Raw genomic sequence first — 23,294 nt, forward strand, 5'->3', positions numbered from 1 at the left:
GTTTTCAGACAAGCCTGAAGAGTTCCTTCTCTGGAAGGTTACCTTCAAGAGGGCAATTAGAGACTTAAAGTTGTTGCCTGAAGAAGAGCTGACCCTGCTAGGCGCCTGGTTGGGTCCAGCATCATCTTCTCAAGTTAAGAGAATATATTCAGCCCACGTAGCTGATCCCAACAAAGCCTTGGAAAAGGCCTGGGACAGATTAGACCAGCGGTATGGAGCTAGCACGGAGATTGAAGCATCTCTAATGGACAAGCTGCAAAGGTTCCCAACCTTAAAGCTCAAGGACTGCAAGCTCTTGTGGGACCTCAGTGATCTTCTTGCAGAGTTAGAGTCGGCCAAGGAGAATCCAGAGTTGCCTGGACTGCAGTGCCTCGATCAGCATCTGTCCCAGCGGCAGATTCTGGACAAACTTCCCTTTGCCCTGCAGGAAGACTGGGGGAAACAGGTTTTTAACTACAAGGAGGCCCATTCTCAGGCGTACCCACCGTTTTCCCATCTGGTCCAGTTCATCACCAGAGCGGCCAGGGAAAGGAATGATCCACAGACGGGCCTGCCCACCTTATATCAAGGGATCCATACAGGGAAGGCGCCTGAAGTGGACAAGAAACCACCTAGAGAGGCCAATAGACCTGTCAGCGTAAAGGCAGTCGAAACTCAACACAAGACTGATGAACCCAGGTCGGAGGTAAAAGAGTTGCTTTGCCCTATCCACCAAAAGCCTCACAGCTTGGCCAACTGCAGGGAGTTTAGTAGAAAGTCATACAAAGAAAGGCAACAGCTAGTTCAAAAGCAGGGAATCTGCTTTAGATGCTGTGGAGCAACTCCACACTTTGCGTCCAACTGCAAAGAAAACGTCAAGTGTGAGAAATGCAACAGCCTCAAGCATTGCACCGCAATGCACAACTCCAGTGTCATCTCCCACCCCAAAGGGAACGTTTCACCAAAAGAAAAGTCAGCAGTCGAAGACACCGACAAGCCAGTCGTACCAGAGATGCAGGTGGAGGTTTCAGCAGTCGCCTGTACAGAGCTGTGTTCTGACTCGCACCAGTACAGAGTTTGTCATCCTATCTGCCTAGCGGATGTATATCCAGCCAAGAGCCCTTGGCTTAGAAAGAGACTCTATGTGGCCCTGGATTCACAGAGCGACGCCTCCCTGGCTACTCCAGAGTTCTTCCGCATGTTTGACCTTAAAACCAAGATGGTTGACTACACTATGACTACGTGTGCAGGAAAAAAGAAGTTGCAGGGTCGCATAGCATCTGGCTTTGTTGTCTCCTCTTGCGACCAGAAGAGGCAGTTCAAGTTGCCAGACCTGATTGAGTGTTCCTCCATCCCTCGGAACAAAAAACAAATTGTAACTAGAGAAGTTGTGGAGGCTCATCCACATTTGCGACGGTTAAAGAATGCCATACCTGCTTTCCGTCCAGATGTGGACATTGCCCTTCTGCTTGGTGCGGACTGTCCGAACTTGTTCTATGTGAACGACCAAGTTAAGGGACCTCCAGGGGCGCCCATTGCTCAGCTGCTACCACTAGGCTGGACAGTTACAGGCCCAGTGTGCATAAACAAGATGCACCCACCATCGTCGTTGGACTCCAATCAAGCACAGGTGCTTAAAGGTGGACGTCCTAGACTTATGCGCAGTTGCCTAAGTCACATCTCAGTCTACTGCCAAGCAATAACTCCAGAGTATTCCTCCATTTTCAAAGTCTCTGAGAGAGACGAAGCCACAGCGCTCTCGAAAGATGAGCAAAGGTTCTTGGACAGTATGAATGCTCAAGTCTCACGAAGTGCAGACGGAAATTGGGTAGCTCCTTTGCCCTTTAAGTCAGATAAGCCCACTTAGCCAAACAATAGACACATGGCAGGGAAAAGACTCTGGTCCCTAAAGAAAAGAATCCATCATCAGGGTAGAACTCTAACTGAGGCAGCCCTTAGAAACGAAGGTCTGTGGGTAGTTAATGCCAAAAGGTTGGTCAACAGTTGTATTTTCAAATGTGTTAAATGCAGGTGCCTTAGGCGAAACTGTCAAAATCGGTTAATAGCAGAACTACCTCAGGATAGGACTTTGACAGACCCACCCTTTTCCCATGTGGGAATCAATGTGTTTGGTCCTTGGGAAATTGTTACAAGAAAAACCAGTGGTGTTGTAAATAACAAAAGATGTGCGGTTTTGTTTACTTGTTTGTCAGTACGAGCTGTCCATATAGAGGTTGCAGAGGGAATGGACACTTCATCATTCGTAAATGCCTTGAAAAGGTTCATAGCCCTCAGAGGGCCAATTAAGTCAATTCGATCGGACTGTGGCACCAATTTTGCATGTGCAGACCTTAGCCAACCACTTCTGGAAGAGGTGGAAGGCCGAATACTTAAGCCAGCTTCCAACCAGAAGACTCTGGCAAACCCCAGAGGACAATTTCAAGGTGGGAAACCTTGTGTTGCTAAAGGACAAAGACTTGCCCCGCTATGCCTGGCCTATGGGCATTATACTAAAGACCTTTCCTTGCCCTGACGGTAAGGTTAGAAAAGTTCAGGTAAAGACTCATAGTAAGGACAAAATGTCTGTCCTGGACAGACCAACCAGCAATTTCGTGTTGCCTGTCCAAAGTGTGTAAGTTTTATACTGTTTTATTGTTGTGTATACAAAGGTGTTTGTATGTTTTTGATTGGTAAATTCCCACATCCTGGGAATTTAGCGGGGAGTGTTCCGTCCCCCAGGACGATGGTTTGCCTTACCTATTGGTCGTTTGTTTGTTTTCCCTCCTTTGCATCTTGTTTCAGCCTCTGGCTGCAAAGCCCAGGAAAAGTGGCTTGGAATCTGCAAAAGCTGGCTGCAGTTTTCTTTGCAGTGATTGGTCAAAGAGTGCAACATCTTAGGACCGCCCTTTTTACCAGGGTCTAGTCTCCATTTTGGAGCTTCATTCTGGCTATAGTTTTCCAACGTGCTGGAGCTGTGCAAGGCTAACTGGGACAAATCATCCTCAAAACCAGGCCAATCTAAGCCTATCCAAATTAGATAAGTATTGAATTATATTGATCTGGAATAGGAAATCTAGTTAGAGGAGCAGGGTCATTCTGTCGCTTCTAGAACTAATCTTTGCTGTAAAGATAGGGAAGGAAAGAGTTTCTCCTTCTAATATAGACAGCGTGATTAGGGTATAGTGGTTTTATAATCACCTTTGCCTTCTGGAACCAGGGATAATTCTGCAACTAAAACCTATGGAAATTTGTTTCATTTTCTGCAACTTTAAGATCTGTGCCAGGTTTACAACCTTGTATGAATAAACATCCTTTTTTGAAGTTATCCAGACTCAGTCGTTCAATATCTATAGGACAGCTTATAGGGATTTGCAGTTCGCCCGGATAAAGGACAGCACGTTTCAGTTTTATAGTTTTTTATTGTCCGGCGGACGGCACAGAAACCTACCATATATTGAGTTTTCTTGGTAAGATTTGTTCAGAGCAGTTTGTTAGTGCCTCCCTCTGACGCCAAGAGTGTGACTCGCCCAAGGTTGCCCGGTGGTTTTTATGGCTGGATGGGAATTCAAACTTTGGTCTCCAGACCACTACCACACTGGCTCTCACCAACATTCTCTATTAAAGGCAATAGACAAAGAATTCTAAGAATCTACTCTGAAATCAAGCAAATAATCGCAAAGACCTAGAAATAATTCATGTTCCAATAAAGATGGATTCTGTATCTTAACAGCATTTCTTCCCAAAAGCTAAGGGGTAAACCAAAGCTATAGCTGAGCGGGCAAAATGATGCACAAAATAAGGACACCTCCCCCCCCCCCCCCAATAAGAGTACTTCTCTCCAATGAAATTTTCCAGCAGTCTCCAAATGTCTAATATTGCAGTAATTCAAAACTGTAGTTGAGCATTTACAAACATAATTTAGATAACCCCTAAAAAAAATTAGGAAGGCCCAGTTATGTGCTAAATGCGGACATTTTACATGTTAATCATTTTGAAAACATAACTCACTGTAATGCCACTGGAGATTCTCAAATGTAAGAGGTACCTGTAAGACTGGTTTGGGCTGCAGGAAGAACAATGTACACTGTGGGAAAAAGCTCAGATATCTCATCAGGTCCCAAAGTAGCAAAAAATGTGAAAGGTATAACAGAAAATTTCCTCCTAGGGCACATCTACACCTAGACTTTAATCAGAGGCCAATCCAGAGTAGTAACTACCCCCATGGTAGTTATAGCCGGTATCTACCCCACAGGGGTGCTGGGTAGAGTCCTGATCATCCAGCAGAGCCAAAACCAGTTACGTCCTGCTGATCTGTCACCTTACCTTGGATGTCCCTGTCAGCACTGTCAAACCACCAGTGAGCTCCAAGAGAATTCCTGTGTGTCACCTGGCACCATTGTTGACATCAACAAAGGCACCTGACAATGGCCAGGAACTCTCCAGAGATCTGTGACCATCTGCCACAGAGACACAAGAGTGACACAGGTCCAGTCAATCCCTTTGTGTGGACTTCTGACTGGTTCGGATTAGAGCTGGTCCAGCTATCCACACTAACTCTGGAACTCCCTGCCTAGGGAAGCGAGAGTGGCCTCTTCCTGATGTCCTTCTGGTGGCAGATTAAAACCTTCTGGCAAGCTTTTAAAGAAGGAAGTTTTAATATCAAAGCAGAGGGTGTTGCGTTTTATGTCATTTAACAGGGTTTTAAAATGGATTTATTGGTTTTAACTATGTATTTTAATAAGCCCAGTGTCTAATTCTATTTTAAGATTTGTATGCTTTGAGTTTTAATTTACATATTGTATGATTTTTAGGGGCGCCCCGGTGGCGAACTGTGTTAAAGCACTGAGCTGCTGAACTTGCAAAGGTCCCAGGTTCAAATCCCGGGAACAGAATGAGCACCCGCTGTTAGCCCCAGCTCCTGCCAACCTAGCAGTTCGAAAACATGCCAATGTGAGTAGATCAATAGGTACCACATTGGCGGGAAGGTAACGGCGCTCCATGCAGTCATGCTGGCCACATGACCTTGGAGGTGTCTACAGACAATGCTGGCTCTTTGGCTTAGAAATGGAGATGAGCACCAACCCCCAGAGTCAGACATGACTGGATTTAAAGTCAGGGGAAACCTTTACCTTTACCTTTTCTGATTTTTAGTGTTAGGCACATCTGGTCTTCTTTGGGTGAGAAGAAGCTGGATATAAATGCTACTACTACTAGTAGCAATAATATTCCCAAAGTGTGTAGTTGCTCCAGTGTTTTGCTGGAACTTTGGAGCATTTATTGACTTCACATAATGTGAATGGAAGAACTGGGTGAATCTGTTTTAGCCTGTGTTATGGACCAGAAGCCATTGGACATCTTTTGAACATCCAAGAGCAACTTCTTCCCATCATAGTCTAGTTGCATAGTACCCAAAGTTTCACATTTTTTGCTACTTCAGACAGATAATTCTACAGTATCTTTCCCTGATTGTAAACATGCAATTATAATAAGTTAAGATTGAAATCTTATGTCCACGAAGCTGGAAACAAGATCCAATGAACTTAAGGGACTTACTTCCGAATAGACATTGATAGGAACACCCTATTACAGTTGTAATTCTTCTGACATTCAAAATGATTTTTTCCAGGCAGTTTCCTGTTCATGTGACTAAACTTTCAGTTCTGATAAAATGGGAACATCTCTTGAATAATCAGTACCTCTATTTGCATAATAAAATTGAGTTATAACCTCATTCAAACAAATGATTCAAGGAAGTGTAGTATGCATGAAACATCAGATTATGTGGCACTAATTCTAATTCCTCAACAGGGCAAACATTCACATTTCCACCAAATGTTCATTTACTGTCTGTGTTCTTTTAGTAAGCTTAAGCAAAAATATTTGTAGAACCCATTGCTATTCATTTAGCAACCTTCTGTCTTAAAGTAACAAACCACCCTCAGATTTCACCCACAATTACATTTGTAGATGAGAAAAATCTTTCCACATCTATTAAAGATTGCATCCATGTGGACTACATAGAATTAATGTCTCCCCAGCATAGCCTACATCAGGGGTCCCCAAACTTTTTAAGCAGAGGGCCAGTCCACAATCCTTCAGACTGTTGAAGGGCCAAATTATCATTTGAAAAAAAAAATACAAACAAATTCCGATGCACACGGTACATGTCTTATTTGTAGTGCAAAAACAACAAGAACAAGAACAATGAAAGAGTAATACAATATTTAAAAATAAAAACAATTTTAACCAACATACATTTATCAGGATTTCAATGGGAAGTGTGGGCCTGCTTCTGGCCAATGAGATAGTCAAGTTAATTAGGATTGTTGTTGTTGTTGTTGTTGTTGTTGTTGTTGTTGTTGTTGTGTGCCTTCAAGTCATTTCAGACTTTGGGCGAGCCTAAGTCTAAAATTTATTTATTTATTATTTATTTATATACTATATTTATTTACTACATTTGTATCATACCCTTCTCACCCCAAAGGGAACTCAGAGTGGCTTACAAATTATATGTACAATATAATACAATATATTATATTATTAGCATAGCACAATATTAGCTATATATTAATATATTGAACTATACCACTATACTGTAATATTATATGTAATATATAACATATAATTAATATTATTATATGGTATTATTAGTATTATTTTGTATAACATTATAATATTTTTATCAATATTATATGTAATATAATATTATATTATTATAATATAATATAATATTACATATAATAATAATATATTATTATTATATTGTATGTAATATTCCCCACCCCTCCCCAAGGTCTAACTGCCATTCTGGACCAGAATGAAGAAAACTTCTTTCCACCATGTCTCCTGTATCAATTTAATGATATAATAATATATAATAATATTATACTATACTTATATTATAATATATTGTATATACATGTCATATTAATCATAATATTATGATGTAATACAATGTAGTAATAATTATAATTCACTATTACAATTGTATATTTATATTACAAGCAATGTTACTAATAATATTGCAATATTAGTCATATAATCTATATATATAAAAGAGTAATGGCATCACGGTGACCCAAAAAACAACAAAACTACAGGCCCCCCAACCTCGAAATTTGACAACACAACCCATCATCCACGCCTCTAGGTTGATACAACAAAAAGAAAAGAAAAATAAAGTCCTAATTAGAGAGAGAGGAATAATTGCTTTTATCCAATTGCTGCCAGTTAGAAGGCTAAGCTCCTCCAACTTGGTCTCCTAGCAACCCAATAAAAAATAATAAAAAACACTAAAAATTAATACAATAAAATACTATAATAACAGAAAATAACTAAAAATAATACAAGAAAATAATAAAATATAATAAATAACAATATAACTTACAATAAAATTAATTAAAAAAAGGCAAATAACGTCATATAAAAATTACACAACAATTTTTAACCAATACCACCACCACTTTGCCACAGCAACGCGTGGCGGGGCACAGCTAGTATAATATATTGTATGTATATTTACGAATTTAGCACCAAAATATCATGATATATTGAAAACATTGACTACAAAATATATACAATATATTATATTATTAAAACTGATATAAAAATATTATATTATAAAAATGAGGGCGGGGGCCAGGTAAATGACCTTGGAGGGCCGCATCCGGCCCCCGGGCCTTAGTTTGGGGACCTCTGGCCTACATCATGCAAACCACTGCTTTTTAAACTACATAATGTGGAAGATCAGAATCCCCCTAACATTATAGGGATCAGTACCACTACCTGCCCCCATTGACTACTATTTCTTACTTTCCTGTTAGCTTGCCAGAGATCAAGTGAGGAGCAATCATGTAGACTATTATGCACTTACATAATCATTTTCATTAGAAGCTGTTAAATAATGGAGGAGATGCATGCATCTTTCCACTTGCACAGTGAGCCAGTTCAGATGTAACATGAAACCAAAAGTATACTTAATACAAGGACATGTGAATACTGGGAACCTCTATTCCTTTCCAGCCCTGTTTTTTGACAACAGCAAGGAGATTAGAAGTTTTCCTTTTAAACAAACTGTGACTCCCCATTACATTTGAGCACTGTGAACTGTGGAATGCATAAACTCTAATTGTTTAAACATGCCAGTATCAAAATGGTTTCTGATTCTACTTACTATAATTAAGGATAGGTTCAATATTCTACATTCAAAAGTGACAGTAACTACACATGCCTTTTTTTGGCTCTGATACCAGTTTATTATTGGATCCTGGCTTGTTTTCCTGATTTATTAATTGAAAGGAAGCAAGAGTTTTCTGCTTCAAATGTAGCTAGCCAAAACTTTATAATATTAAATAGATTTTGAATAAGCAATTGGGGAAGCAAAGCAAGGAGGGGTCCATTCTGGCTTCTCTGGGTAGGGAGTTCAAGAGTTGTGGAGCAGCCACTGAGAAGGCCTCCTCTCTTGTTCCCACTAACTGGGCTTGAGATGGAAGTGGGACTGAGAGAAGGGCGTCTCCTGAAGATCTCAGTGTCCAGGCAGATTTGTACAAGGATATGCAGTCATAGAATCATAGAATAGTAGAGTTGGAAGAGACCTCATGGGCCATCCAGTCCAACCCCCTGCCAAGAAGCAGGAAATTGCATTCAAAGCACCCCCAACAGATGGCCATCCAGCCTCTGCTTAAAAGCTTCCAAAGAAGGAGCCTCCACCACAGTCCGGGGGAGAGAGTTCCACTGCCGAACAGCCCTCACAGTGAGGAAGTTCTTCCTGATGTTCAGGTGGAATCTCCTTTCCTATAGTTTGAAGCCATTGTTCCGCGCCCTAGTCTGCAGGGCAGCAGAAAACAAGCTTGCTCCCTCCTCCCTATGACTTCCCTTCAAGTATTTGTACATGGCTATCATGTCTCCTCTCAGCCTTCTCTTCTGCAGGTTAAACATGCCCAGTTCTTTAAGCCGTTCCTCATAGGGCTTGTTCTCTAGACCCTTAATCATTTTAGTCGCCCTCCTCTGGATGCTTTCCAGCTTGTCAACATCTCCCTTCAATTGTGGTGCCCAGAATTGGATAGAGTATTCCAGGTGTGGTCTGACCAAGGCAGAATAGAGGAGTAGCATGACTTCCCTGGATCTAGATACTATACCCCTATTTATGCAGGCCAGAATCCCATTGGCTTTTTTAGCAGCCGCATCACATTGTAGGCTCATATTTAACTTGTTGTCCATGAGGACTTCAAGGTCTTTTTTACACGTACTGCTGTCGAGCCAGGAGTCCCCTATTCTGTATCTTTGGATTCCATTTTTTCTGCCGAAGTGAAGTATCTTAAATTTGTCCCTGTTGAACTTCATTTTGTTAGTTTCGGCCCATCTCTCTGTCAAGATCGTTTTGAATTCTGCTCCTGTCTTCTGGAGTGTTAGCTATCCCTCCCAGTTTGGTGTCATCTGCAAACTTGATGATTGTGCCTTCTAACCCTTCGTCTAAGTCGTTAATAAAGATATTGAACAGAACCGGGCCCAGGATTTGGTCAGCCAAATGGCCTGGCCCTGAACCATTTAGATGTGGGTGAAACATCAGGAGAGACTACTTCTGGAACATGGCCACACAGCCCGGAAAACACACAACAAACCAATGTATTGGATTGTTTTGTACTTGCTTTCTTGGAGATGTCTTTTTAATACCCCATAACATAAGCAAAGATCCTAAACATAGGGACAAAATATTGTGGAGAAAACACAAATCACTACATTGCTAAATATATAGCTGCTCCACATATAGGTAAAGGTACAGGTTTTCCCCTGATATTAAGTCTAGGCGTGTCAGACTCTGGGGGTTGGTGCTCATTTCCATTTCTAAGCTGAAGAGCTGGCATTGTCCATAGACACCTCCAAGATCATGTGGCTAGCATGACTACATGGAGCACCTTTACCTTCCCGATGGGGAAGGTAATAAACTGAGTTGTTTATTATATAAAATACTGCTAATTTGGTTTGAATTTAACTTTTTGGCTTTGAATTTAACTTTTTGGCTTTGCTGGCTTTGGACTACAAAGCCCTATGCAGTTCGGGCCCAGCCTACTTGAGGGACCGTATCTCCTTCTACCACCCAGTCGAGCCCTGAGATCCTCAGGAGAAGCCCTTCTCTCCGTCCCACCACCATCACAGGCACGTTTGGTGGGAACGAGAGAGAGGACCTTTTCGGTGGTGGCCCTGCAGCTCTGAAACCCCCTCCCTAATGAAGTATGATCAGCCCCCTCCTTACTGGCCTCTTGTTCGCAAATTCAAACCTTTCTGTGGAGCCAAGACTTCCCAGAGGAATGATAATAGGCACTGCCAGTCTGATAAATAATTTGATAATACTTGACAAATAACTTCAGTGGCCGAAGGTTATGGATATCTGTAAATGGTGCTTGCTGCAAGTTTTAAAATTGTTTTATTTGAGAGGAATTAGAAAAATAAATGAGCAGCGATAAAATCCAAGGAAGTAAATTTAGGCATTTTAATAATAAAAGCTGTTTTTCCCTTTTGCTGTCATGTCGGTGTTGAATGTGAACGTTAACCACATGTTGTAGACAATGCAATAGAAAATCTTTCTCCATTGTTTAAAATCTGTGCTCTCTCTTTCTACAATAGGCAGCTTATTAAAGATAATGATTTCATTTTAAGAGAAAGATGGATGTTATGATTAGCTGCCTTGCTCTGTTTTTTCTCTCCAAATGCTTATGAAGCCATCCAAGCACAGTTGCTTACAGCAATAGACTGACAAGTTATATAATGTACTCAGTAAATACTTCACATTCCGTGGTTCATTGCAGACTTCAGAAAGAACAAAACCCATGATTCACAGTAATGCCGCTCTGGATTAAAAGGGGAATTTAAAAGTCCCACCGCAAGCAAAAAGGGGAACAATGGCTCATAGAAGACAACTGTATCTGTAGTAATCTTAACATACTATTAGTACACATACCAGAAACTCATTGAAGATTTTTAAAAAATAACAGCCACTCTTAAATAATAGCAAACAAGTTTTTCTGCTCTTTCCAGAAGGATTTACATTTTTAAAGGGAAGAAGCGTACTCCATGTGCCAGATATGTTTCCTGATAACAATGTACTTTTGTTGCTTTTCATAATTTGTATTATTCTTGTGTTTCTGTGAATCAGTTCCAGGTTTTTTCCATTTCTTGTGGCTATAGTGGAGTGTCTAGAGTGTTCAGCACCCGTCACACTAGTATGACAATTTTTGAACATTTCAGTCCACTCACAGACTTCTCCATGAGAAAGAACTTTATCCCCATAGTGTACATATGTGGAGATGAAAAAAGCATATGACAAAACACTGTTCCTCTTTGGTGGAATTTGTATGTTACACATCCATCTTGATGACAGAATAACAAAGCTTATATTCAACTGTAATGTTGGCTGGCTTGCCAGACATACTAGTCACATGACACCCTTCCATACAACTGTATAAAATCCACATTGAGCTGGATTACATGGCAGTATGGAATCAGATAATCCAGTTCAAAGTAGATATTGTGGATTATCTGCATTGATATTCTGGGAGTACCTCCAGACAGCACCAAATCACAGGTTTTAGTGAAAGACAAAAAATCCTGGGACTTCAGAAGAGGGCCACATACAGACCTATTGGTCCCGGGATTTCTGCCTCTGTTGTCCACACTTGATGCTTTGTTACGAGATTTAGTGCCTCCCAGAGTGACCACCGCAGTACGTTCACCAGAAACTATGGCGGTTTTTAAAAAAAACTTGAGATGCATATATGCGGATATGCGAACCGCTGCAAAAATTCCGTTCTTTGTCCTGGCCAGAGAAACTATGCCCTCAACATGTTTAATGAAGTTTCTGGCACACAAATAAAGTTTGTGGGGTAGGACCACTTCTGCCCAAGTCAGCACTACACAATCAAACAGGAGCACACACTTTCAAGCCAGGAACAGAACTTTGTCATTATTATTTGACTTGTTGCCTGGCCATCTGTGCAGACAGATTTGGTCATGTAGTTGTGGCATGGAACAACAGAGTTCGTGGGTTAAAAATGTCTGTTCCTGATTTTCAGATCTGATGTTCTTACAAAAATATATAGTATTAGGAAACTCTCATTCTATGTGCCCTTTTTGACTGTTGGAGCTTTAAGATGGTACCAGACAAAAGGCATGCTATTCTGGCTTTCCAGTGACAAACATAAAATGGCACTACCGAGATCTTCCATTTTTCCATCGCATAATAGTTGCCTTCATATAACAGTCACACACCCGTTTTTGTGGCCCTGTTTTCGGTTTTTTGCAATTCATAGAATATTGATTGCACCCAGGCCTGTAGCGAGGGGAGGGGGGGGGTTTAGGGGTTCAACCCCCCCCCCCCCCAAATTTTTCAAGTTATAAAAAAAATCTCGTTTACTCATGAATTTTAACTGGTTAACCAAATCCCCATGCTAAGTCTATGAGATGCAAAACATTAAGAGTCCCTCCAGGCACTATCTCAAGCAGATATTGACAGGTTTGTAGCGGGGAGGGGTATGTGCTAGGGGTTCAACCCCCCCCCCCCAAATTTTCAAAACCCCTCCCGAAATTTTTTTCTGGCTACGGCCCTGATTGCACCCCCCACCTTTGTGCCCTCCTGTAGGAGCTATGAGGCTTACCTCCTGAGGGAAACTCCCATAGGTCCAAAGGGCAGGCACACAGGCAGGTGAATGCATGAGAGCTATGGGGCTTCTCTTGGCTGCCGAGAAAAGTCCCATAGCTGCAAAATAATAGTTGCAACCCCCCCCCCCCCGCCCCAAAAGCGAAGAAAAGTATGATGATATCAATGCAGATAATCCACAATATCTACTTTGAACTGGATTATCTGATTCCATACTGCCATGTAATCCAGCTCAATGTGGATTTTATACAGTTGTGAAATAAAGTATGGCGAATAAAGTAGGGATTTCATGATACATGTCTTGTCTGGAAAGCATACTGTGGCCAAGACATGTTTATGTTGGTAGAGAGAACTGGGATAGATCTGAACATTGCTTTTACAATGAAATATTGTGGTTAAAAGCCAAATATTACAAACCACTAATACTTGTATGAGTATTAGTACATTGGGTTGTTGTGCGTTTTCCGGGCTGTATGGCCATGTTCCAGAAGCATTTTCTCCTGACATTTCGCCCACATCTATGGCAGGCATCCTCACAGGTTGTGAGGTATATTAGAAAATTAAGAAGGGGAGGTTTATATATCTGACAGTTCAAACCCCGGGAGCGGTGTGAGCGGCCGCTGTTAGCTCCAGCTCCTGCCAACCTAGCAGTTCAAAAACATTAAAATGTGAGTAGATCAATAGCTCCGGTGGGAAGGTAACAGCACTCCATCCAGTCATGCCAGCCACATGACCTTGGAGGCATCTACGGCAATGCTGGCTCTTTGGCTTAGAAATGGAGATGAGCATCAACCCCCAGAGTCCGACACGACTAGACTTAATGTCAGGGGAAAACCTTTCCCTTTAACCTAAAATTTGATCTTATGCTTAGATTTTTATGCCAACCTGCTTTTTAAACCTGACCTTTCATTTGAGATATAAACACACTGCCTTTAATGAAAAACCATATTATTTTGTTTGAGTGTTCAAGGTGGTAGCTTCCTGCAAACAAGAGAAGACAGTATAGTCACTCCTCCTGCCAGTGAGAGTTGTATCAGATTACAAAAGGGAGGAGGGAGCTGTACATTTGAGGCTCTGTGCTATATCCAGAATAAAAGAGTGCCCTGAGAACTTCCCCTCCAGAGGAAGTGAAAGGGAAGTGGGACACAGAGAAATTTAATCTTTTTCCAAGGCTCAGTAGCAAATGAAAAAGTCACAACCCAGCCCTAAAAATGCAGTACACGTTCCCAGCGTTTTGTACAGTTAACTCCCAGTTTTGTTTTCTGTTTCTTCAAATAGTTAATGCTCACTGTCAAGTAAAGTCTAAACAGCACACCCTTCTTTAAACCAACAAAGTCATGATTTTTGGGGCCTTATTATTTTAGGGGTCACGAGAAATCTGCAGCAAGATAAAGGGGAAAGTTTATGTGCTTCTACGGCACATTCGTGGGTAATCAACCCCATATCACCACCCAGTTATAATTCTTTGGTAAGCAATATGTTTTTCTTGGGCAAATGAATCATCAGTATTTAGCAGAGGTTAAAGAAGTCACTTTTTGAATTGTAATTTTCAGTAGTCATGCTATACAAAAAAGCATTTTTCAGAGTTGTAGTACATTCACCTACATTACTTCAAAAATTATGCTAGAATGCCAGTATCTTTCGAATGTATTCAGTGGGAGAAACTAATTTCTTTGACATTGACCACAGGGGATTTCCAATTAGATGAATATATGAATCATATCTTTGATCAGAGAGACAGTATGGTGCTGTGGCTTTGGCCCTGGCCTACAGTTCTGCAGAACAGCATTTGATTCTCTGTACAGCAATGGAAACCCACTGGGTGACCTTGGACAAATTGCACATTTTAGCCCCCCAAAAGTCTGTGAAAACACATAGCCACACACAACAATATTTCCTCAAAGAAGAATGCTATTTCCAATTTGCAATACCAGGTATAGTGGACCCTTGTTATCTGTTGAGGTCTCTGTGAATGCCAAAAATGCACAAATGCTCAAATGCTTAAGTCCCATGATATAGAGTAGGGTTTTTTTCTCATGTCAGGAACGACTTGAGAAACTTCAAGTCACTTCTGGTGTGAGAGAATTGGCTGTCTGCAAGGATGTTACCCAGGGGATGCCTGGATGTTTGATGTTTTACCATCCTGTGGGAGGCTTCTCTCATGTCCCCACACAGGGAGCTGGAGCTGACAGAGGGAGCTCACCTTCTTTCCCTGGATTTGAACCGTTGACTTGTCAGTCAGCAGTCCTGCCGGCACAAGGGTTTAACCCATTGCACCACCAGGGGCTATATAAAGTTGTAATAGTAAAATAGTGTCACTGATATAAAATGATAAAATTAAGATTTGCTTTTTGGGGAAGTTTTTTTTTTGGGGGGGGGGGTATTTTTAAGCAACTGATAACTGAATCCGTGGATGTAGAAACCATGGATCCGGATGGCCAATTATATAAAGGAAGAAAACACTATTTATACTGGTCAGCAAAAGTAAATGAAAGATTTTCCCACTTATCCCACCTCCAGCCAATGATGTTCTCACTAACTCAGTCACATTCTAATTTACTCTGTGATTGTCTGATCAAAATTCAAGGTACAAGTGAATTAATGCATGGCCACTTTAGGATAAACTGCGACATACATTTTAGAAAATCATACACTCCTAGGGAAGATGATCTCATTAATTATCTGAATTTGATATTTATGAAAGATCAGATACACTGAACTTTGCTACATATTTTTCTAATCACCTAGAGTGGGTCTACTTGTCAGTTCTTTATGCATGGATACAATATTCTTTCCCTTCTCACTCACTTCTATGCAAACATCAGTTCTCAAATCAACCTTTTCCCATAGATTCCCTCTAAGATTGACTTCGCCTTAGAATATGAAAGTTAATGAAAATGATGAAATGTACCACAAAATTGATAACATTCAAAATTCAGTAAGTTCAACAAAATGAAGACATATTCCAGAAAACAGTAATAGTAATAATAATAATAATAATAATAATAATAATAATAATAATAATAATAATAACTACTAATAACTACTAATACTTTATACTCTGTTTCATTATGGTATAATATCTTCAGTGCTATCATTCTAATAAATATAGGATTTCATTTTCCACAAATTATTTTTCCATAACTAGTGAAGAACAAAAAGAAGGTTCCCTCTAACAGAGAGAGAAAGAAAAAAAGCGAGACATAGAGAGATCTATTAATTTAAACATTATTTGTTCCATTTTCTATTCAGGCTTTTCCAGTATTCAGGATCAAAGTCAGTTCTGTTTGGAGCGAATCAGACAATCCTTCACAGAGACAGAATGTTTGTGTGATTATATCTGGTGTGACAGTGGACTTACTGTACCACCTGTTTAAACTCTCATGCATGATATTTCCAATGGCAGTGACAAGTGGCTAGACTATCTGATGTATATCCTGAGATTTAAAGATGCATCTAGCTTCCATCACTAAGCAAAACCACATAACGCCAAATGCAACATGCCCTTCTTAAAAAGGAAAGTGCAGGGTGGTAGAACACAGATGGTACAATTAGCATTCTTTTTATTATGTGGAACACAAGAGCATAAGGGGACAACAGTGAAATGTAAAATTCCTTTTCAATAACAAACTCAGCTGACGAGTTCCAACAACACTGTAGCCAAAATAAAGACCCTACAAAAAAGAGAGTGCTATCAACCTGGTTCAGATAAAAAGATCCCCATGTTGGAGTTGAAAGGGCCATGACTTTATTGGCTACAGCTGTTAAGTGCAATATAAGACACGGATATAAACGTTGGAAAGATGACCTCTCATCTAGTGACACACATCTCCATTCTCTCTGCAGGTGCAAGACCTACAAGATAGCAGTAAGTGGTTCCATATGAACAAAAGCCACTGAGTAATTATCACTTTTAATCAGCGCTGAGTCAGTGATAACTGGCTCCAAATCATTTATCTCCAAGATCACCCAAGTAGATCCACAAAGGGGAAAATGGGCATCAATAATCCCATGGATCTATCTTAAAGCTGACCACCCACCCACTCTGCAAGTAACAAGGTTATAGCATCCACTTAACAAAGCTAGCAGAAAATGACAAGATGTGACCTTACCAGAACCTATATGTTGTTAGATAGAAATGGCACAGCATTTTTAATCATGAAAGAAAATACTGTTTGATGAACTGATGGTTAATCGATAGTACCCGGGTATGACTGTGAATGTCATAATGCAACACCTAAGGGGGTGTGGGAATGACTGAGTCCTAACCATGTGAGGGTTATTGTAGAGGGGTTGCATCAGCCAGTGTCCCTTAGCAATGACCTATCAACAGATGGCTATGTAAGGAGGATGAATAAATCCATCTTTTTCTCTCCTGTGTGACTCGGTGTGAGTATCTCCCTATGTTGTATGTGACTATTTGATTACTCTAATTGTTTGCAAGTACAAGCAAAGTGGATTTGTGTATTCTGATTGTATATTTGTATATATTGCAATGGTGAAGTTTAAAGCCTCCGGATATTTTGGATGAAAATCTGAATCCATGAGTTTACAGTGTAGATAAGGTCAGGTGCTGGCAACTGGACTTTGGTTATAGATGGGGAGAAGTATGTTTTTGCTATGAAAGAACTCTGCTGTATTTTTGCTTGCTTCTGGGACACTTATTATCCAGCTTGCAGTGGTTCGGGGAGGTTGTGATTTGGAAACTATAAATCACTTCACAAGCCAGATTCCCACGGCACAGGTATAGGTCCAGTTGAAGCAGGGAGAGCAGGGGAGTCCACCAAGGGAAGGATGGCTAGAATCCCAAAGGAAGAACATTTAATGCTCCTCAAAAAGACTGAAGTAAGAATTTCTTTCAATGTCTGCACTGTGGAATCCCAACCAAACAGCAAAAAGACTCCAGAATTGCTGGTCTCTCTGGCAGTTTTTTCTGCAGAGCTCTTGGAGAAGACATGCTGCTATGCAGAGAAAATGGAGGTTCCAGCTGGAAAAAGGAACTCCCCATGAGTTGAGGACCCTGTGTTTAAATTAAATCGGCATTTAAAAAAAGTTATTCCACATGAACAAATGGAAGGGGTATATATAATTAACTCAATTGTCTTGGAAAGCAACCACCTCATCCTTTTATATGTTTAGTCCAGGTCAATGTGAGCATTTCTCACACTTAACTGGCAGTTCATTGGCAATGTCCAATCTGTGTCTCATCATCTGGAGATTAGGAATTATGGGATGAAGAGCATGACTTTCAGAGCCACAGTTCTTCAGCAATTAAGTGTCTATATCAACCCTTGACATCTGGAATCAGTCACTTCAAACGGATTCCTTCTTAAATTTGGAAAGTATTTTTTATTTTATTTTAGGGCCATGTAATGACATCCAAAAAAAAAAAAAAAAGAATCTCAGCACAAAAACCTCCTATCTTTTAGAGCATAATGGTAGCTACTATTGTTGGAAAAGGCAGAGCGTGCGACAATATGGCTCACCAGGCTCATGGAACCCAGAAGGCCTATTTTGAGGGCCTAGTCCTCTTAAATATTTGTTAAAAGTTATTGCTCTTGGAAACTTCTAAGAGTGGCAATTTTGTAAACTGCTCCAAAGTTCACCCCAAAATTGTTCCAGCCATCTCCAGTTTGGAATGGAGTTTGGGGAGTTATCTTTAATATTTGGTGCAGCCCATGAAAGGCTGAAAATCTGGACACCCAAATTAGTGATATCTTCTGGTGACTAATCAGAAAAGAGCACTAAATGTGATTCTACACTGCCATACAATACAGCTCAAACTGGTATGAAGAATTCCAGTTAGGTGCTGCATTATGGCAATATGAGGTTGCTGTCAACCATCTTGAAAATGGGACAGCAGCCCCACAGCCCAGCTGTGCTGAAATTGGATTCAGGACAACTGGGAATGGGGCAGGCTTCCAACCTCCCAGCATGCCAGTTTGATCTGCTGGCTTTCCATTACATGGTTTGCCCCTATGTGACAGGACAAAACAGCTGGAGAGGAGCGAGTCCTCTTCCTGCTTTTTATTTCCTGGATCGCTGCTGGGCTCAGTTACATGGCAGCAAACCAGAAAATATCGATCCACATAGGGATCTGGGATGGCTGTCCTCAGCCCCTAAGAAAAATCCAAATCCTGGAACAGGATTTGGAGCTTCCTTCCCCTATGTTTTTGAACAAGGGGTGCAGCCACATTAAGGAGTTACTGAAGAAACATATTGACATCCAGATTCATGTCAAGGTACAAATTTGATCCTCTTATGGTGTTTCTACACTGCCAAATAATGCAGTGTAGGGTAGCATTAGCCTGTGCATGTCTACACAATGCATGAGGTTAAATCCCATCAGCCTGTGTGCATTGTGTAGACACACTCAGGCTAATGCAACTCTGCACTGCATTATTTGGCAGTGTAGAAAGACCATAAGAGGATCAAATTTGTACCTTGACATGAATCTGGATGTCAATATATTTCTTCAGTTACTTATACCTATCATAAACAAAAAAAAGGTGCTTGTTTTCAACTAGAAACATACATCTGCATAATACCTATTTTGGGATTAGATGTGCTTCTATGATTCACCCAGCTCTTGTAAATCCCCACTCCATATTTGGTATAAGTAGTGCTTGCTTGTGCTATCAGTTGTGTAAAAATCTTTCAATGATATTTTAGTACATTTTAAGATTAATACGACTTATTTTTACACAACACATACTTTAAAAAACATTTTCCCATAATAGCCTACCACTTGGACATGAACTTCAACAACAAAGATTTTATTTGCATTTTATCTGCTGCTGTAAACAGATGTTCAGTGTGGTTATCAAGGCCTCTGTATTGGAGCATAAATAGTGTGTGCACTTGAAAGAAAATAAAAAGTATTACAGATTTGTTTTTTCTGTACTTAAGAAAGCCTTATTCTGTTCTGATATCTTTTATTTCAAACACGTATGTACTGAGAACATTGTGCAGTGATTTTCCTGCTTTTTAAAGTTGCACAAAATACACCAAAGCACAAGTATTAATTTGTTTTTGCAAAACACTACAATAAACATTTTTTTTTAAAAAAAGACAACACAAACCCCACTGTACTAGCTTTTTGCCCTTTGACGTATAGAAAAGTATGGAGAAAAATAGTTTGCTAGTTTATAAATCCTGGAGCCTGAAAGACCAAGAGGGCACACACCCTCTTCCCCAAACCCCAAATTTACCCCTAAAAATAAAGTAAAACCTATCTGGCCACCATAACTTTCCTCCTCACTCCCTCCTGGCACAAGGACATGATGTGTCAGGAGAAGGGAGTGGAATGATTTTTCTCTTTCCTTCTTCTCTTGGTGTGTCATTTCTTCATGCCAGAAGGGTGCAAGGAGGAAAGTTATGGCGGCCAGGTAGGTATTACTTTATTTTTAGGGTTTAATGGGGGGGGGGGGGCTTTTGGGTGGATGCATGCCATCCCAATTTTAATTGGGGTGGCATGTAGCTGCCCCCCCCCCCCCCGGGAAAGCCCAGGTTTTTTTCAGGGGGAGTAGGGATGGGAATCTGCGCCAAAGTGGGCTTTTTAAAAAACCTGCCTTGGCATGGATTTTGGTGCTGTCTGGAAGCATCCCTACTAAATAAAAAACTGGGGAAAGTCTGAATGCTACTTCTGGAGTTGGATCTTGTCCAGCATTGGGAGAGTGTTGACAGCCACCCAAGATCCTTATGTAGGATCCTGGAATTTTGTCTCTATAGCATGGGATACTTGCCAACACTGCCACTATTGTCCTACCCAGGCATTCAAAAGGTCTTTTGCTACTCAGAGAGGGGAATGGCCCATTGTCTGATAAAGTTTAAGATATAATATTAACTCTTATATAAAAAGAAACTCTTTCCTTCTTTGAGTAGAGTGGCAAATGGTGAGAGCTTAGTGCATCCTGGAAGAACCTAAAAGAAACAGCAATCCTCCCTACCCTCTTGGCACTCCTCTGAGGGGAAGCACCAAAGAACTATAGTCATCATGTTCCCTCTAAGACATTCACAAAAGGACTGGCACTTCCGTTGGGTTATCTTTGGGGAGACCAACCTGTTCTCTTTTGCCACTTTACCCAGAGGAATGAACAATTCTCTTTTAATAAGAGTTAAAGTTCAATACTTTCACTGATCCAGTTTTGTGGGGTTCATTTTGTGACTAAAATTTCTACACTAAAATAATATGTATATACACATTGAATGCCATAGCAGTTGCTCCAGATGTAAATAACCAGTACTAGGCTGCTAATCTTTCAAAAAAGGTTGTATCATTTGTAAAGTTTTCCATTAGTTTAATTGTTGTTCCAAATTATTATAGCCACAGAAAAGATGGTTGAAGATTATTTGAATAACAATATTCTTTGAAAAACTGCTAAATTAACAACCACATCAGCGACAGCAACATGAGGAGCACACTGTTGTGGAGGTTGTGGATAGGATTTTGTTGGGGTGATGGTGGTAATTTTAATTGTTTTTTGTTGTATTTTAATTGTTTTTAATTCTATATCCATGCACTGATATTTGTTTTTCAATATCTGCATTTATTTTGTTTTAAACTGTTATTAGATTGTTTGGTTGTTAGCCACTCTGAGTCCCTACGAGGAAAAAAACAGGATATAAATAAAATCAATATAACAACAACAACAACAACAACAACAACAACAACAACAAAACAACCTGCTCCAATGTCTTTGCTTATGTGCCACCTAGTTGGTAAGTATCCAGATTCTAACACATCTGTTGTCGAAGGCTTTCATGGCCGGGATCACAGGGTTGTCATATGTCTTTCGGGCTGTGTGGCCATGTTCCAGAAGTATTCTGGATACCTCACAACCTCTGAGGATGCCTGCCATAGATGTGGGAGAAACGTCAGGAGAGAATACTTCTGGAACATGGCCACACAGCCCGAAAGACATACAACAACCCTCTAACACATCTGTTTTGGATGCCAAAGCTGACAGGCAAAACATTTAAGACAGAAAGGGAAGGGAAGTGAGACTGGAAGGAAGGCTATGAGACAAATAGCATATAGGAGCTGCTGCACAACTTGTCCATCGCTACCCTTTCCTCTGGTACATGACTCAGTGGTTTGCCTTCCTAACCATGTGTTCTACTCTCCTGCAATTATTCTCTCAGGCTCTGCTTATTATAGGAAAGCATGCTGTTCTCATAGAACCCTCTGGCCTGGCTGCTATTTCTTCTTAAGGTCTTCTAATGAAAATGTAATTATTACCTTCTAAATATAAAGCAATACAATGCAATATGATGTCCCAACAGATGTTGTTGGGATTGCAACTTCTATCAACCTGCCAAGCACAACGAATGATACAGATGATGGAAATTGTATTTCTACATAATCTGGAGGACTGCCTGTTCCCAAATGCCTGCTTCTGGGAGGGAAGGGCTAATCAATTGTGTGTTTTCTGAATTACCTGTATTGACTCGAGTCTCATGTGCTATGGAATGTAATGTACACCTCAATTTTCAAAACCCGGAAATCAAAAAAGTATTTGCTGGCAAATGTAATGTGCACCGGCAAAAAGTGCACTCTTTGGAATTTGGAGAAAAGAGGTGTGCATTACAGTGGGTACATGCTTATAATGCTGCCTTTAAAAACAAAAGTGTTAGAACACCAAAGCTTCCAACGATGGAAAAGAAAACCTTGGGTGCATCTATGCTGTAGAATGAATCCACTTTAACTTTAATAAGAGCTCCAGGAGCTCTTGAAGTTGCTTCCCCTTTTGCTTTGGCTCACACAAATCTAATGTGCATTCTAGTTTTGGGAAGGTAGTAAAGATAAAGGTTTTCTCCTGATGTTAAGTCCAGTCATGTCTGACTCTGGGGGTTGGTGCTCATCTCCATTTCTAAGCCGAAGAGCCAGCGTTGTCCGTAGACACCTCCAAGGTCATGTGGCCGGCATGACTGCATGGAGTGCCGTTAATTCAGCCCAAAAAAAGGTGAGCTAGATTTGAGTAAATATGGTAGTTTTTTTTTAAAGAAATATTGGTAGGTTTATCATTTTAAATATTGTATCATTCTTTCATTTTTTTTTGCACTGCAAATAAGATATGTGCAGTGTGCATAGGATTTCGTTCATGTTTTTTTTCAAACTATAGTCTGCCCCCCCCCCGCCCCAACAATTTGAGGGGCTATGAACTGGCTCTCTACTTAAAAGGTTTGAGGACCCCTACTTTAAACAAGCTGTCTCTCCTGGCACCCCATGAGTCCTCCTGTGAACTCTGTGAGCAGACATACTCACTAACAGGGTTGTTGTATGTCTTTCGGGCTGTGTGGCCATGTTCCAGAAGCATTCTCTCCTGACGTTTCGCCCACATCTATGGCAGGCATCCTCAGAGGTTGTGAGGTATGGATATGGATCCATACCTCACAACCTCTGAGGATGCCTGCCATAGATGTGGGCGAAACGTCAGGAGAGAATGCTTCTGGAACGTGGCCACACAGCCCGAAAGACATACAACAACCCTGTGATCCCGGCCATGAAAGCCTTCGACAACACATACTCACTAACATTTTAAAATATACTTTCAGCCAAGCTGAGGCAGGAGATGGAACTGCTTCTGCTTTTGGTTGTGTTTGCAAACTGTAATTCTGTAGAAGAGTGAGGCACAACTGAGAGAATTTTAGAGGATGATCA

General features: G+C 40.7%; 1 protein-coding gene across 3 annotated transcripts in view; it reads right to left on the reverse strand.

Moving 5' to 3' along the window:
• dtna (dystrobrevin alpha) overlaps positions 1 to 23,294 on the reverse strand; it is a 267,864-nt gene that overhangs the window by 223,526 nt on the left and 21,044 nt on the right. Inside the window, exon 2 of one of the 3 annotated variants that reach the window (XM_062980389.1) lies at positions 3,428 to 3,594. The exons of the other annotated variants lie outside the window; for them this stretch is intronic. The gene's annotated coding sequence lies outside the window, so the exon portion shown is untranslated. The remainder of the gene's footprint in view (positions 1 to 3,427; positions 3,595 to 23,294) is intronic. 3 annotated transcript variants of the gene reach the window in all.

This window comes from Anolis carolinensis, chromosome 4, assembly GCF_035594765.1.
Source record: "Anolis carolinensis isolate JA03-04 chromosome 4, rAnoCar3.1.pri, whole genome shotgun sequence".
In the NCBI taxonomy this organism is placed as follows: domain Eukaryota; kingdom Metazoa; phylum Chordata; class Lepidosauria; order Squamata; family Dactyloidae; genus Anolis; species Anolis carolinensis.